The sequence below is a fragment of the Barbatula barbatula genome, assembly GCF_947034865.1.
Source record: "Barbatula barbatula genome assembly, chromosome: 1".
NCBI classification, from domain to species: Eukaryota; Metazoa; Chordata; class Actinopteri; order Cypriniformes; family Nemacheilidae; genus Barbatula; species Barbatula barbatula.
Genome location: NC_136766.1, coordinates 32,452,669 through 32,466,064, shown reverse-complemented (window position 1 = coordinate 32,466,064; position 13,396 = coordinate 32,452,669).

Sequence of the window (13,396 nt, the reverse complement as noted above, 5' to 3'; positions counted from 1 at the left end):
TGGCATTACACTTTCTTTCCTGTCTCCCTTTCATTTCATACGATGGTCATTTTGTACCACAAGTCTGATTTTGATATAAAGTATTTTAGGCAGCTCAATCGACTAATAAAATGTTAAGAGAACTTTTTAAATTGTAAGGTTTGCATTATTTGACTATATTTTATGTTTAATGTTATTTATTCCTTAGTTAAGGGGAGACACTGCAGGTGAATGGGGATTTTTTATTTATTTAAACATATGAACTTGAAACTTTACCAATAGATTAAATAACATTATAAGGCAGCTTTCTAAGTGACACAGTTTACAAAATGTGTAATTTCTTGCCAATTGTGCGATCAAAATACTTTATTTAAACACTCTTATGCGCAAACATCCTTTCTTTCATGCAGTGAGATTCAAAGTTTAGTCGCATTGGATAAAAAGCGTCCGGTAAATGCACACATTTAAATGTAAATGTAGGGTTACTGCGTAGTATGAAATAACAACGAGTGACATATTTTGACAGCAATTATCTTGGTTAATGCTATTTAATAAATAACTCGAATTCACTCACATACGAAACGGCTCTATTTTCAATGAACGAATCGACATTTTTTGTACACGTGTTCCAGTGCGAATGACATACAGCACACACAGTCTTGTTTGAGATGCAAATAATTCTGTAGTATTTGAAGAATGCAGACATGCAGACTCGGGTCATCCATAATGGACTGATGCGGTGGAGCGTTCTTAATGCGCGCGCACAAACACATCAGTGACGAGGTGTCGAAGTGAGCTTATTAAATTCTGTATTTCCATAAACAGCCCTGAGGCTCATGGGCTCTCGAGCATGCTCCCTGCGTGCTTTAATATCTCCCTGAATGTTGTCGGCTATAATGTACATTTTTTAAAAAGTGCTTTATTTCCACAGTCTTCGTAACGTCACATTTGAGCGCCGCTCTAAACCGAATGAATGTGAAAATCCCACCGACCTTCATCTGAAGGCTGAATAGCGCGCGTCTATTGAAACGACAATTCTACGTCCGTCTCTGTAACGCGCACGCACCGAGCTCTGCGCGCGATGCTCTTCACCGTCGAATCTTTTGCTCTCAGACCGTGATGGTGGAGGGGCAGATACAGTAATGCCCGATCAATCCACAGAGATGCATTAGTCCACTTGCTCGAGCAGAAGATTCCAGCGCATATCTAAATGCGGGCCGACTGCAGACCGTGTGCTTGTCGAGACAGGGTATTGGAGAAATCGGCAGAAACGTTACCGAAGAATTCATCACAAGACAGGCACTTATGTAACCTTATGCTTTCACATCAAACAAGTACATTTCTATTGATAAACTGGCAGTGCTTGCCTGTGCGAAACCCTCTCTTGATGCTAGCAGCTTGCCCAGATCTGTGATAGTCTGGTCCCGTTTGGGTTCCTTGTGTAATGGGTTTGTTCTCCTGTTAATTCACGACTGTGAAATGTCTAAGCTTTTAGAAAAGCACATGACATTGAGCTTGCACATACAGATGATTATTATATTTGAGATATTTCTTCTAAGTTCTCTTTGGAGTAATATAAAAGGACAATTAAGACTTTCAGAATCAGAAAGAGCTTTATCGCCAAGTGTGCTTGGACACACAAGGAATTTGTCTTAGTCAGAAGCTCCCAGTGCACATGTTAAAAAAGTGACAAGGCAGGTAACAATACGTAAAAAATAAATATGTGAGAGACAATACACATTTGACCAAAAGGACAATATTAGATAACATATTGACAAAGTATTACACACAGTAACACTACTAACGTAGATATAAATAAAAGTTCAAAAATAAAAGTTCATAAAACGGGCTGTCTTCTTTAAAGAGCCGTTAACATCCACAAAAAACACACAATTCTTAATTAAAAAAGATTATTCAGATCATTGAAATGTAAAAAAGGAACCGTTTACTGAAAGGTTCTTATAGCATTGATGTGAAGTTCAATTAATTTTAATTCATAACTCATTTAGCGCATACGCAGATATGAAATACTATGAATTTTTGTCATTTATAACGTATTTTACTGTAATGTTGACAGTAAAAACTGTAAAATATAATAACACTATGATACTGTAAATAGCAAGGCGTTATGGGTAATATAGGCAGTGAAATACTGTGAAACATGAATACTGCATTAGTACTAACTAGCAAGGGATTACAGGTAATATGGACAGTAAACTATTGTAAAGTCTGATTACTGTATAATACTAAATAAAATAGCAAGGGATTGTGGGTAATATGTACAGTAAACTATTGTAAAGTCTGATTACTTTATAATACTAAATAAAATAGCAAGGGATTGTGGGTAATATGGACAGTAAACTATTGTAAAGTCTGATTACTGTATAATACTAAATAAAATAGCAAGGGATTATGGGTAATATGGACAGTAAACTATTGTAAAGTCCGATTACTGTATAATACTAAATAAAATAGCAAGGGATTATGGGTAATATGTACAGTAAACTATTGTAAAGTCTGATTACTGTATAATACTAAATAAAATAGCAAGGGATTATGGGTAATATGAACAGTAAACTATTGTAAAGTCTGATTACTTTATAATACTAAATAAAATAGCAAGGGATTGTGGGTAATATGGACAGTAAACTATTGTAAAGTCTGATTACTGTATATACTTAATAAAATAGCAAGGGATTGTGGGTAATATGTACAGTAAAATATTGTAAAGTCTGATTTCTGTATAATACTAAATAAAATAGCGAGGGATTGTGGGCACTATATACAGTAAACTATTGTAAAGTCTGATTACTGTATACACAAAATAAAATAGCAAGGGATTATGGGTAAATATATGACTGGATTTAGTTGTAACAGTAAACTGCTTAAATTAATAAAATTGAAATTGAAACTGCCAGTAAGTTACTGTAAATTTAAAACAATTATAGTCTAATAATTAAAATATAAATAACCAAATAACAGTAGGACTCCAATTGGGATCTTAATAGAAATATGTATAGAGATAATAAAATTAGAATTATATAGTGTAGCTAGACTTTGACCTTTGTTTTAAGACTGAAGCTCAAATAAATAAATCTTAAAATTTCCAAGTCTGTTAGGTAAGTTTTGATCTTTGATCTCATGTTGTTCCAAACCAGTTTGACCTATAAGAAGATAAAGAATGTTGGTAGCCAAACAAAATTGGTCCCTATTGACACTGTATGAACACAAAACTTTCATTCCTGTCTCGTGGTCCTTTCCTGAGCCCACCCCCTTCTCTCTCTCCCACTTCGCTTACTGTCCCTTTTCTCACTTAACTGTGCAAAAATGGCAAAAATAAATCTTTAAAAAAAATAGCGAGGAGTTGATTCTTTAACATACTAACCTCAGTGACCATGACCTCAACCTTGTATGTCTGATCTCAGCAGGTTACCCACACTGCACCTCTCTGATCTCGGCTGTCTCAATAATGATTCTAATTGAGCCTGTCTCTTAGTTGTCTGTCATGTGTTTTACCTCATTTATTTTGCTCTGTCTCTCCCCCTCCTCTTGTTTTAGGGAAACTCTTTGCACGCAACCATTACTGCAAACCAGCCTCTGCGACCATCTCTCTTTATCTCTCACATGCAAGAGTTTGTCTTGTTTTTCATTAAATGTCTCTTTGCACATATTAATACTGAACATTATAAATACTGTTTGTACAATGAGCTCTAACATGATTTAAGCTCTTATTGCATGTTTTAAAATACTGTATATTCATCACTACATCATATTTAACAAACTCAAATAGTCCACAAAGGGTCTTTGTGTATTTGATCAACACGTCTCATCCTGCCTTTCCCATCCTATTATTTGAGTTTAATATAAATCTTGAAAGTTCATGGAGACGTTATGCTCCAACCACCCAAATATAAATCAATCCAAAGCCAATACATTATATTACAATAAAGAAAACTACACTGGATTTAATGGTTAATGCTGTCAGAGAAGCAGGTGACAGAGCAGATAGAGCCATCAATATCAGCCACACTGTAGAATTCACTTCATTAGGCTGATGGTGAAGAGTCTGGATCCATTGCAAACAGCCACCGCAGGACAAGCTGCCAGCATGGCAACACTTCCACCTAGAGTCCATAAGCATGCTTGCAACGTTAGGGTGAAACATTTGAGGTGTAGATTTGAAACTCTTTTTTTGTCATTCTCGTAGTTCACCAAAACGTATAAAAATCAGTTATTTTATTCACCATTGTATCTTTAAACATCTGTATGTGGCCCTTTCTTCTGTTAAACACAAAAGAAGATATTTTGAGAAACGCCTCAGTGGTTTTGTGTCCACTCAATGGGGGTCAATGTTGTTTGGTTGCCAACGTTCTTCAAAATGTCTTCTTTTGTTTTCTGCATAAGAAGAAGAGGAACTCGCAGGTTTAGAATGACATAAGAAAATAAGGGATTCTCATTTTTTGAAAGCACCTACCCATTTAAATCTCATACATTTTTTCATCTGATACATTTTGTAAATAATATAATCTAATAAATCACTGGCCAATTTAATATCACCCATGACAATGTTCTCTGGTCGTGCTGGGGTGTTTGTTATGGTGGTCATGTGGTGAAGTCACCAAATGGTGCCAGTTTAAAAATCCAACCACGAAAAACAAAAACAGAAACCCTTTATTTTTAATGGAAGAGAATGAGAGGAGGTGAAGAAAACACAGCACATGAACCAGGGCTGGGAAAAGCTCAGTTGTCCGTGGTGCACTGCAAATCTGTCGCATTTTAATTCACTTTCATGGAGAAAGAAGATTAAAGACAGAGGTTCGAGCCGCCAATGTTGCTGGTCACAGGTAGTCTGACTCAACAGCTAACCTTTATAGGACATGGGGTTGGTGTGTGTGTGTCTCAACTGTGAACCAGAAGGTACGTCCTCCAAACCTTCTCTGGTGCGCATGCAATTACACTTTGGGAGAATTTCGCATCAAAACATTATAAAGCATTCACTTCTTAATCCAATAAATCATTCAAAACATATTTTTTTACGTGTTTCACAGACAATGTTGAAGATCATTTGTGCCAACTGTTCCCTTCTCAGATCTGGGCAATTAGTTCTCATGCTGGAAGGTTGAGCTCTCTCATGATCACCCCGACTCTGTTATGTGACACTTATATCGGGTCTTTAAACAAACACGGGTCGGTTGCACTATCACCCCTGACAGACCAATGCTGCAAACTCCACGACTCATGACAACAAGCAGCAGTTTCGTGCTCGGCTGCCCTCCGCGGCTACACATTACAGCTGCGACTAAATGTCCTGTCACGCCGGTGATTTGGAAACTAGCGGGAGAATGATGATGACACGAGAGGAGACGTGCACCCTCTGTCCCCTGTCATTCCTTGTTATTGAGAACTTACCGGATAAATCACCTGAGGGAATCAAAGTCCGTCTGGCTCCCGTCACAACCGACTTAACGTGGGCTGATGGCTCCAGAGCACAATCCTTCTTCTGTACATCCTTCATTTTAGGAAATTCTTATGTTTTTCGCTTGTTTGGTTTGTTTGCTACCGTTTTATTTGACCACTTTCTTTCTCTTTTACACCTCTAAATCACATATTCCAATAAAAGGTTTTTAAAAGAACCTGGAATTGGTGAAATTTGATGAGAAAAATTTGAGTTCGTATTGATATCTTAAATGTATACAGTAAAAAAATATCTGTAAAAAACTGAACCTTTCTGTTAGCTGGAATGACAGAAATATACCGTAAAAAACAGTTTTTTCCTGTAAATTTACAGGATGTAAGTATATCGTTTCCCCCGTTTTCTTGTAAATTTTCAGTCATTTTCTGTCTTCTCATTTTTTTACTGTATTTAAAAAGAGTAATGTTAATGTAAATCAAAATAATAATAAACATTTTTACAGTGTGCTGTTGATTTTTGATTGCAGACTTGTTAAATCTGAGCTCAGTCTGTGAGATTGTTGAGATCTGATCTGAGACTCTAATGGACACATTTGTGACATTTCCGACTCTAAGAAGACGTAAGCAAACGTGTCCATTTGGTTAGACAAAGGTTTGGTAAAGGTTAAAGTCAACAAGAGGTTCTTCTTTCAGAGCTTTTCCATGAGAATCCAGGTTGGGCCTCAGCAGGCTGGCACTGAGGGTGATGCCAGCAGGACAACACTGTAAATACAATTCAACTCTCCGGGGATTAATAATTAACACGACACTTCGGCGGAGTGTGAGCGCGCGCGTGCGTCTGTGTGGTCTCCGAGAGCAGATGTTAGCTAGAGGGCATCTTTCATTTCCTATCTACACATGAAACGCTGCATAGAAAGAGAAAAACGTGCCATGGAACCCTGTCCTATTTTTCATCATGTTTATGCATTTATGTGGGTAGTTAGCATATCATCCCTGTCAAAATGATTTTATTGGGTTGACCACACTTCGGAAGGAAGTCATTTTAATAAATAGAACAAAATAGCAGATGGTAAAACCTTTGTTCTTTATCAAAGTTTTGTTTTAGGATTAATTTGAGTAATATTCATCTAATTATGACAGACTATGTATTAAAAAAGTAAATACAACACAACGTGAATATAATGAGCTCATAATGCTGTTTTTAACAAGGTTACAAACAATGAGCCATAAAATCTTTAGCAAAATGAGAGTCGGATGCCGTCCTGGGTTGTGTACTCATTATTAACTAAATAACCCTTAATATAGTATATTATTAGCTGTTATATGCTGTAGAAGCTCCTTGTTGGAATGTGGAACAAAAAAGCCGAGACAGAAAATGTTAAAGCCAGTTAAATCTTATTGAATCATGAAGTTTGTTCAAGGTGAACACAGACCTGAATATAAAAAATGAGTTTGATTGAAATACATTATTAATACAACTGTATATGCTAATATTGCAGTATTGTTTTTCTTTAAACATAAAAATATAGTATTTAATAAAGATGCGTCAACCCAAGATTTTCTTCTTAACTGGAAGACAATGTGTCTGCATGACAAGCATCACTATTGCTGTTGCTTTTCAGAACGTCAATCCCACAGTTGAAGACATCCAGCACTGTGGTATATACATTTACATTAGATTTACGCTTGTCCATTGACTCAAAGCAACTTTCACCACAATGCCTTCATTTGACTGAGAGCTGAATTTTTATTATCTGAAGTCAGATTTGTAGGCTTAAAATTTTGTCTGAAAAACATGTCAAATAGAGACGACGGTATTTTCAACTACAAAAGAACCTCCACACCATTCCAGTCTGGATCACAGATCATACCGGCAGGAAGGATCTGCTTTAAATTGAGAGTCTGGAGCCGGATTAAGGTCAGGCGATGGGTACACGGCACTTTGAGAGATTCCCAGAATCTCCACAGGAAGGTCAAGAATAATTGGATTATCTTAAAAACACTGGATGCCTGAATTAGTGTAATACTGGAAGTGGAAGTAATGCCGGTTAATCCAGATTTTATTCCTTATTTGGGCATATTTATAAACTTTGTATTGAACTGCTTCTTTGCAATTGATCTTGGACATCTAGAAATATAAAGCATTCGATAAACAAAGACTCTTAGTGTTGTCCTTATCCCCACAAACAGAATAACGAAAAGACACACACACATGTACACAGGAGCCCATCTGTCTTTTTTCCCAAGCCATTAGTACCTGGAGCTACATGAGAAAAATGCAGAAACATTTCTGCAAGACACAGATGTCACCATAAAAAGTCAGAGATGTTGCTCTGAGCTGCACAGAGGATTGATCTGTTTGTGTGTGTGTGTGTGTGTGTGTGTGTGTGTGCGTGTGTGCGCCTGTGTGTGTATCAGAGCAAGGATTGCTACATGTCAATCATAAACACTCTTCAAACTTTATTAACTATATTAACAAAACTTTACTCTTTATTAATTTTACGCCTGTGCTATAAACTACAGAAATGCAGAAGAAAAAACTGAAAAGGTCAGCAAGTAATTAACAACAAACACAATATATATATTCAACACAATAATGAACTTCAAAAGTCAAAATTAAGACAACAACGAGGATGTAGATTATTATACATAATATTTACATAATACAGTATATACATAATGATGATGAAGCGCTCTGCATGTTCTTCACAAAACAGCATGTTTGGTTTTCTTGTGCAGAGGTGAGGAGCCCTTTTCTTCATCATCATTCTCGCTCAAGTCCCGTCGCCTCTTACCAGAGGGTAAATGGGTGCGAGAGCTGTGAGGGCCAGAAGCGGACGAGCTGGATGGATGGCTGAGGTTCGGGCTTGCGGAGGAACACGTCGATTGAGACCGAAGCGGTTTCTGGTGGAGCGAGAAACCAGACCCCTCGGCTCTGTTCTTAAAACGGTTCACTTCCTGTGTGAGCAAGAACCAGAAAACGGTTTGTAAGAAGACAGATCTCGATGCTTGAGATCAAACGTGATGTTCAAAATCTTACCTGGCGTAAGAACATGTTGATATTCAAAGCATCAGGAGACACACAAGACTGTTTGCAGGTGGGACAAACATGTTCATCCGAATCCAGAAGACGCGTTCGAATACCTGCGACCAAACAATCACATATGTTCTCGAAGGTCAAAGAAACTTTCTGAGTAACGTTTGTTTGTGCAGAAACTAACAGTCGTCGCAGTAGCTGTTGCTGCAACAGGGAGTCATCACAGCATCAGTGATGAGATCTTTACAGATCGGACACAGAAAAGCATCAGGCACCGGATCTTCATCTGAGGTCGGCGAGGACTCCTTCTGGGGTAAGAAAGGTGGATTCTCTTTCTTCTGAGATGCGTAAGCCTCACTAAACAGAACAAGCACAACTACAATTATAAACCAAATGTAAACGTGTGTTCATGGTGAGGTCTCTACACACATGACAGCTGTAAACTCACGCATTAATGATGGGAATGACGTGCTTTCCGCTGCTGCTCAGCATCACTCCCTTCGTGTTGGGGTTGTCCACCTCCATTAGGAAGCTGACTGGAATGCCTGCGCTTCTCCGTATGCGCTTACCTCCAATAAAAGTTGGATCCTGCGAAGGCACAAGCAACATGTTGCATTTACATTCATGGCATAACACGCGCACAAATGCTGTCCACAGTTTAGTATTGTGTTACCCGTGTCTTTGGGCAGATTCTGATGTGATGCCCAGGGATGCCACAGTTACGGCACACATTGTTCGGCGGAAGGCCTCCAACCAGCTTGAGTGCTTCACTGGTAAGTGATGATAGTCATGATGGAGAGCACTTGAAAATTCTGCTCGTGATGTGAATGTTATTATACTCACTTCACAGGATAGTAAAAGCGGCTGGACTGGAACATGACAGCTTTTATTTTGTCCTCCTCCGATGCATTTGTCTCAGCCAGATTCTCAGTCTGTAGATGTAGAAATAAATGCTTTATACGCCTGCAGTTCACATAGTTTTCATATTATTCAGTGGATTCTGGTACCTCGAAGAGCTGCACCAGTGACAGCGAAGAACCAGACACTTGCTATTGAAAGAAGAACAAAGAGATTTATTATTACCAGGCAGAACCCCATCACACCCAGAGAGACAAACTCAACACACTTAAAACAATGCAAACAGAAACCCACCGATTGATATTTTAAAGCAGAAGTCAAAATCAAAGTTGACTGCAGAAATTGTGAAACTTATAAGGCGATGTGATGTTGTACTTGTAAAAAGAATTTGAACTTACTGAATTTATAGTTAAATTACATGTGGGGATATTGTCCCAGACTTCTTCATGGTCAACTCTGACCAGCTTAAAGAGATCATACAGTACAACGTAAACAACCGAGTCAACACTTTTGTTTACATACTGCTCTTGAAGATCCACCTGATGGTTCAGACCAGTTACTGCAAAACAAAACAACAAAGAGTCAATGACTGATTGATATTCATTCAAAGATTCAATTTGTTTCATCATCACGTGACTTACTTGGCATGTCTGTTACATGTGGATTTAACCCCAGTTCCAGGGATTCGTCTTACGGTCACCGTGGTGTTACTGAGGATGATGTCCGCATCATCAGTGTATTCTGTGGGAAACACACAATTGCGTACAGTCTGTCCACACCAACCAAAATGTATTTTTTTATATGTCCCTTTAAAACTATAGGCTAATAAGAAGTCATTTTCATAATCACATTTAATAATTTACAAAAAACAATGCGTCAGTTTAAAGAGAGCAAATAAGTCAATGTTTACATGTAAAATAGCAGAACTTACCTTCATTGGTTTGGTGGTTTGTGATGCTCAGATCGCAGCGCTTCAGTTTCTCTCGTCTCATGATTTGACGTTTCAAATCTCCGAGAGTGATGTGAAGGCCATCAAAGATCACCGTGTCGTGTGTAAGTTTACTGAAAAACTTATAATGAACACACGGCATGTTGACTCGGCCGCGTTCTGACGCCCCTGCAACAATAACAACAGATCAATTAATGCAATAAATGACAGAAATGCAGAAGAAATCAACAGAAAAGGCCAACAAGTTATTAACCACAAACACAATATATATAATCAACACAAATATGAAGTTGAAAAGTCAAAATTTTGATAACAACGAGGATGTAGAAATGTGCTCTCAGGAACAGCGATTAGCAACACTAAACTACACTTTGCGTGTAACCATGGAAACCGATCAAGCGCATCAATTGGTTCCCGATGACGCAAACGTCAAAGCAAGATGGCACATTCAGCACAACTAAACTAAAAAATAAAGTTTTTTTGAAGTGTGTTATCAGTGTTTGGTGTCTTTGATTAAATGACTCTATATGGTTACAGCTTGTTACAGGAAATGTGTCATTTTGATGAATCCTAACAGACTTTTTCATCATTATTTAGGCTTTAATGTGGACAAAGTAAATGCGATTTATATGAGTGATGTCATTTTGAAGTAATCATACCCAACTGTGATATAATTAATTTGCATTGTCTCTAAAAATCCAATCAAAATGTTTTAGAGATTTGTTTTTATTTACCTCACACCGGGCACGAGCATCATTCAATTGAACTGCGTTCTATCAGGTCCTGCCAAATGCGCGCGCGCAAACGCGGAGTTCACATATAGGGAAAACACAGCATGATAAGAAACACGTCGGATCACGTTCTTTAATGACGCAAATTAAATGATTTTTCTTCGAGTCTTTGCAGGAATAAGAAGGAGATTCGTATTCAAGTGCAAAACAAGAGGCAGCTAAAACCGCGCTGAAAGCTTCATAGTTTAAATAACTAAACAAAAAGATCTCAGAGTATATGAACATCAAACAAGTATTAAATAAATAAAGACTTCTGGATTAAAACTTTGATAATGAATTGAATGTGAAACACAGCCCTCTAACAAACAAACATGAACGCCTGGACTCCAGACCCACAGCAGAAAAACGGTCTGCTGTCTCTGCTGTCGGTTCAGATCTCCTGGAGAAAAAGAAACACCATCATTTGAAGTTTGCCTACCTCCCTGTTAACAAACATATTCATTTACTAAGAAAACAAAGTATTTTAGGTCAAAAATTATTTTGTATTAATTTCTTTACGTCACATATTTGTATCTTCTCAAAAAAAGCATCGGAGCTTTTTTTCTCAGCATTTAAAACACAAAGATTTATCCACATAATCTTATCCAAGAACTAAAAGTATAAAATTGTAACTCGAGGAAATAGGAAGGATTACAAATGTTGCATACCAGGATTGCATCAGATGCTAATACCATATTTCGATTTATAATTTTTTTTTAAATGACTGATAAAAATACAATAATTATTAAATACATTATTCAGGACTTTAGTGCCTTTTATATTTTGTGTGCTTTTTGTAAGTCACAGAGCTGCTTACAGTCAATTATTTTGTTATTGTTATAGTTCCGTGTTACCTGTGACACTGTCCTTCAAATTGTTTTTACATAGAGATAATAATGAACATTTTTCTGGGGCTTGAGTGGATTAGTATTGTGTGTGTTTGTGTGTGTATCAGAGCAAGGATTGCTGCTAAATCAAAGGTTTCATAAACACTCTTCAAACTTTACTTACTATATTAAAAAAACGTTACTCTTTATTAAGTCTACTGTGCTATAAACTACAGAAATGCAGAAGAAATAAACAGAAAAAGTCAGCAAGTAATTAACCACAAACACAATATATATATTCAACACAATAATGAACTTCAAAAATCAAAATTAAGACAACAACGAGGATGTAGATTATTATACATAATATTTACATAATACAGTATATACATAATGATGATGAAGCGCTCTGCATGTTCTTCACAAAACAGCATGTTTGGTTTTCTTGTGCAGAGGTGAGGAGCCCTTTTCTTCATCATCATTCTCGCTCAAGTCCCGTCGCCTCTTACCAGAGGGTAAATTGGTGCGAGAGCTGTGAGGGCCAGAAGCGGACGAGCTGGATGGATGGCTGAGGTTCGGGCTTGCGGAGGAACACGTCGATTGAGACCAAAGCGGTTTCTGGTGGAGCGAGAAACCAGACCCCTCGGCTCTGTTCTTAAAACGGTTCACTTCCTGTGTGAGCAAGAACCAGAAAACGGTTTGTAAGAAGACAGATCTCGATGCTTGAGATAAAACGTGATGTTCACAATCTTACCTGGCGTAAGAACATGTTGATATTTAAAGCATCAGGAGACACACAAGACTGTTTGCAGGTGGGACAAACATGTTCATCCGAATCCAGAAGACGCGTTCGAATACCTGCGACCAAACAATCACATATGTTCTCGAAGGTCAAAGAAACTTTCTGGGTAACGTTTGTTTGTGCAGAAACTCACAGTCGTCGCAGTAGCTGTTGCTGCAACAGGGAGTCATCACAGCATCAGTGATCAGATCTTTACAGATCGGACACAGAAAAGCATCAGGCACCGGATCTTCATCTGAGGTTGGCGAGGACTCCTTCTGGGGTAAGAAAGGTGGATTCTCTTTCTTCTGAGATGCGTAAGCCTCACTAAACAGAACAAGCACAACTACAATTATCAACCAAATGTAAACGTGTGTTCATGGTGAGGTCTCTACACATATGACAGCTGTAAACTCACGCATTAATGATGGGAATGACGTGCTTTCCGCTGCTGCTCAGCATCACTCCCTTCGTGTTGGGGTTGTCCACCTCCATTAGGAAGCTGACTGGAATGCCTGCGCTTCTCCGTATGCGCTTACCTCCAATAAAAGTTGGATCCTGCGAAGGCACAAGCAACATGTTGCATTTATATTCATGGCATAACACGTGCACAAATGCTGCCCACAGTTTAGTATTGTGTTACCCGTGTCTTTGGGCAGATTCTGATGTGATGCCCAGGGATGCCACAGTTACGGCACACATAGTTCGGCGGAAGGCCTCCAACCAGCTTGAGTGCTTCACTGGTAAGTGATGATAGTCATGATGGAGAGCACTTGAAAATTC